Here is a 4,531-nt window from a genome sequence, read left to right as displayed (position 1 = left end):
AGGGCACCATCAATCTTGTTTATCCTTCGAAGAATCAGCTTTTAGTTTCATTGATTTTGTGTATTATCTTTTTGTCTTCTATGTCCTGGATTTGGGCTTTTATTTTGGTGATCTGGATTCTTCTGCTGAAATTAGGGTTTTTGTGGTCTTGCTTTTCCAGCTTCTTTAGGTGGCTTCTTAGGCTGTTCATTTGTGTTCCTTCCATTTTTTTCATGTGTGTTTGTAGGGATATAAATTCCCCTCTTACTACAGCTTTTAAGGCGTCCCAGAGATTTTGGTAAGATGTTTCTTCATTTTCATTTGTTTCCAGGTATCTTTTGATCTCTGTTTTGATTTCATCATTGACCCAGGAGTTGTTTAGCATCATGCTGTTTAGTGTCCATGTCTTTGTGGGTTTTGGGGGGACCTTGTTGGTGTCAATGTTTATTTTTATTCCACTGTGGTCCAAGAAGGTGCATGGTAGAATTCCGATCTTTTTAAATTTGCTTATGCTTGATTTATGGCCAATTATGTGGTCGATCTTAAAATATGTTCCATGTGGTGATGAGTAGAATGTGTATTCTCTGGTCTTTGGATGGAGTGTTCTGTAGGTATCAATTAAGTCCATTTGGTCCAAAGTCACATTGAGATTCTTGATCTCCTTGCTGACTTTTTGTCCTGATGATCTGTCTAGGGTTGTGAGTGGGGTATTAATATCCCCAGTTATGATGGTGTTAGAGTCAATATCTTTCTTTAGTTTTCCTAGAAGTTGCTTTATGAAAGTTGGCACACCTATGTTGGGTGCATATATGTTTAGGATAGATATTTCTTTTTGATGGATTGAGCCTTTTATCATTATTTAGTGGCCTTCTGTATCTTTTTTGATTTTTAATAGCTTGAAGGGTATTTTGTCTGAAATTAAGATCGCTACTCCTCCTTTCTTTTGTATTCCATTCATCTGAAAGTCTGTTTCCTACCCTCTTACTTTGAGTCTGTGGGTGTCCTTTCTAGTGAGGTGAGTCTCTTGAAGGCAAGAGATTGTTGCCTGGTGATATTTTATCCATTTTACCATTCTATGTCTTTTCAGTGGTGCATTTAGTCCATTCACATTTAGGCTAATAACTGAAATGGAAGAGTTGATTCCTGTCAAAAGGTTCTTACAGAGTTGTTCTTTTTTTTGTCTTTCTTTGAGTTTGGGAGTTGGTTCATTTGTGTTTTTAATCTTTTGCCTGTACTCTTTTGAAGGATGTTTTTCTTTTTTCCTTTTCTTCTGTGTTCAGTACTTTCTTAAGTGTTTCTTGTAGAGGTGGTCTGGTGACAGCGTAAGTTCTTAGGGATTGGATATCTGGAAAAGATTTCAATTCTCCCTCACTAATGAAGCTTAGTTTGGCTGGGTAGGTTATTCTTGGTTGAAATTGTTTATCTTTTAGAACTTTGAAGATAGGGCTCCAGGTTCTCCTAGCCTGAAGGCTTTCTATGGATAAATCTGCTGCTATTCTAATTGGTCTTCCCTGGTAGGTAGTCTGGCCTTTTTCTCTTGCTGCCTTTAGGATTTTTTCTTTTATAGCTACTTTGTTTAGGCGAATTATTATGTGTCTGGGAGTTGATCTTCTCATTTGTTGTCTTGCAGGGGTTCTCTGAATTTCTTGTGCTTGAATTTTTGCACCACTGATGAGATGAGGGAAGTTTTCTTGAATGATTTCATGAAATATTTGTTCCAGTGTGACCTCTGACTCTCTCTCTGCCTCAGGAAGGCCAGTTACTCTTAGATTGGGTCTCTTGAAGTAATCATTCATCTCCTGAAGGTTTTGTTCTGATTTTTTAAGCTTCTTTTCTGTTTTTGACAGTTTGGGTTAGTTCTGTATTTTGGTCTTCAAGTTCTGAGATTCTTTCTTCTGCTTGGCTAATTCTGTTTTCCATGATAATTAGTTTGTTATTTATTTCCATCACAGTATTCTTTACTGCTGTTATTTCTGTCATCAGCTCCTTCCTATTTTCCTCTTGTCTATCCTCAATTTTTAAAATTCTCTCTATTAATGCCTTGATGTCTGGGTTTGTTGCTTGTGACCAGTCATTCTGGGGGCTCTTCATTGTTTGTGTTCCGAAGTCTGTTTTCTCATTGTCTGACCTCCCAGGGGTCTGTGTGTGCCCTGTGTTCTTCTTTAGGTTTTTTTTCATTTGTGCAAATTTTCCCTCCCTACTTTTCCCTTCCCTCCACTTCCCCATCTTCTTTAATTCTGTTATTCAGGGGTGGAGGGGTTTCTCTTACTTCTGTTTGTTCAATCTCCTATTCTTCCTAATATATTTCCTCTTGCTTTGTTCAGTTCTGGAGTTGGACTGTGGGTCGAGGGCAGTCCTTTTTGTAGTTTTGGGATTTAATTAAGGGGGAGCTGTGATTCAAAATCTCTCTGCAGATCCTGGTGTTCGCCAACAGCCGTATGGATAGTCTGAAACCCACTTCCTACTGCCTTGGAGTCTGTCCATGCAGTGGGGTTGTAGGTTTACTCCCTGAAAGCAAAATGAGGTTAACAGAGGGGAGAAAGTGGAGCAGGCAGTGGGGGTGGAGAGAGAGAGAGGGGGGTGAGAGGGAAAACAATTGAGTGTACCGCCTGGTAAGTGAAAAGAAACACAAAGACTGAAACAAATATAAAGAAAAACAATAACCACGACTGAAAACTAGCCAACAACCATATAAAAATCTAAAACATACAATGATGCTAATGTACACACCGATCAACCTCCTTGTTGGTGTGCTATTCCTTTATACCAATATGGGATTTACAGAGAAATAAGAAAAAAGGAAAAGGGGGGGAGAAAAGAAAAAAGAAAAGAAAAAAAGGGGGGGGATAGATTAAAGTCAGTAGACTAGCAGAACCAGTGAAGCACACTCTGAGACTTTTCTTTAAGTCCATTGTCCTTTCAGCTCTGATTTCTAGCTGTCTTTGTAGACTGGTAGATTTGTTCACCCTTAGGGTCAGTTGCCCCTGGCCTGCTGTTCAGATATGGACCCCCTGCCCAGTCTATCACTGAGATCTGGCTTTTTCCATTTTTCAAGCTGGACGAGCCTCTGCCATTCCCGTTTTGATGTTATTGCCTTGGTTCCCCAGCAGGTGGTGCTATCCCACGCTACAGTCCAGAGGGGACGGAGCCCGCTACGGATCCGCAACCTGCCGGCAACTTCAGGGGGAGTTCCACAGGCCTTTCTCTGGGCTAGGGGCATGGCGGCAGCGGGGATCTCAGAAGATCCTGCTTGCGGGGCTTCACGGTCTGAAGTCGTGGGTTTCTTCAGGTATGAGCTGGGAATGACCGCAGTGGCAGTACCCGCCACTGCAAGCAGCCCGGTTTGTCGTGATATCTGAGTAGCGACCGCGGGTGACAGTGGCGGCTGAGCGCCCTGTGAAGAGCAGGCTGCGGAAGATAGGGGCTGCAGCCCCTGGGAGAGAGCTAGGGTCTTTATGGGTGTTCTCTTTCGCAGAGGGTTTCACAGACCCTGCCGGCCTGTCGCCATCTTGCCAGAAGTCCAGTATTATGTTTTAAATGTGAATTAAAAGAAACCCAAGAATAATTTAATAAGGCTCTTTCAAAAGAAAATGCGTTTTTAATATTTCTTTCCAAAAAGATTGTAAGCTTTTTGAGAGTATAGTTTGTTTATTCATATTTGTTCATGTCATTACAACTAGTAAATGAATCAGTAGGAAATATGTAAATAAATGTTTTTTGGTTATTGTTTACTTGTGGAAACATGGCTATAAATTCATTAAGGTCTTACTCATATTTGTGTATTTATTTGGTGTTTAGACAGGCATGTACATATTCTCATTCAAACAATGTTAGCTGAGTTAAAATTTGTATTTCCAGGCTCGCTACTGTGGCCAGGAGCTGGAGCAGGGTGGTCAGTGTGTGGCAGCCAAGCTTGAGACATGGTAGCAAGACTGTCACAACCTCAAGATGAGCATTGCTTGATACACATCCTCCCACCCAATCATCCGCCAGATCCGTCAGGCCTGTGCTGAGCCTTTTGAGGCCTTCAAGAAGTGTCTTCAACAGAAAGAAGCAGCCATGGACAACTGTGCCAAGCATGTGTGCCGCTTTCCACAGTGCACTGAGCAGGTGTAGCTGCCACACTCACCCACGACTGTGGAGACACAGCCGCTTCCTGCTTCCTGAGAACTCCCTTGGCTGCAGGAAAACTGGACAGGAGTGAATGGGCACTTGAAGCCCCACCCCCCCAGGATGGCCGGATGAAGTCCTGTGGACAGTGGGCCTGGCTTTCCTGGAAATCAGAACTTCCAATGAAGTTCGACATTCACAAGGCCATGAATGTCGTTAAAGACATCAACAGATGTAAAAACCAGAACCACGTGATTGTATCATTAGATGCAGAAGAAGCTTTTGATAAAATCCAGCATCTTTCTTGATAAAAACCCTCAAACACCTAGGTGTAGAAGGGACATACCTCAGAATAGTAAGTGCCATCTATGATAAAACCACAGCTAACACATTGCTAAATGGACAGACACTGGAAACATTTCACCTGAAAACTGGAAGAAGA

The 4,531-nt window shown here is 41.9% G+C and overlaps 1 pseudogene; it reads left to right on the top strand.

The window, feature by feature from the left end:
- Positions 1 to 3,197: 3,197 nt before the first annotated feature.
- LOC110596843 lies at positions 3,198 to 4,146 on the top strand (annotated as a pseudogene).
- Positions 4,147 to 4,531: the final 385 nt, after the last annotated feature.

The sequence above is a fragment of the Carlito syrichta genome, unplaced genomic scaffold (genome assembly GCF_000164805.1).
Source record: "Carlito syrichta isolate Samal-C Ts95f unplaced genomic scaffold, Tarsius_syrichta-2.0.1 Scaffold314716, whole genome shotgun sequence".
Lineage (NCBI taxonomy): Eukaryota > Metazoa > Chordata > Mammalia > Primates > Tarsiidae > Carlito > Carlito syrichta.
The sequence above is the reverse complement of the archived record's forward strand: the minus strand, read 5'-3'. Positions and strand labels throughout refer to the sequence as shown.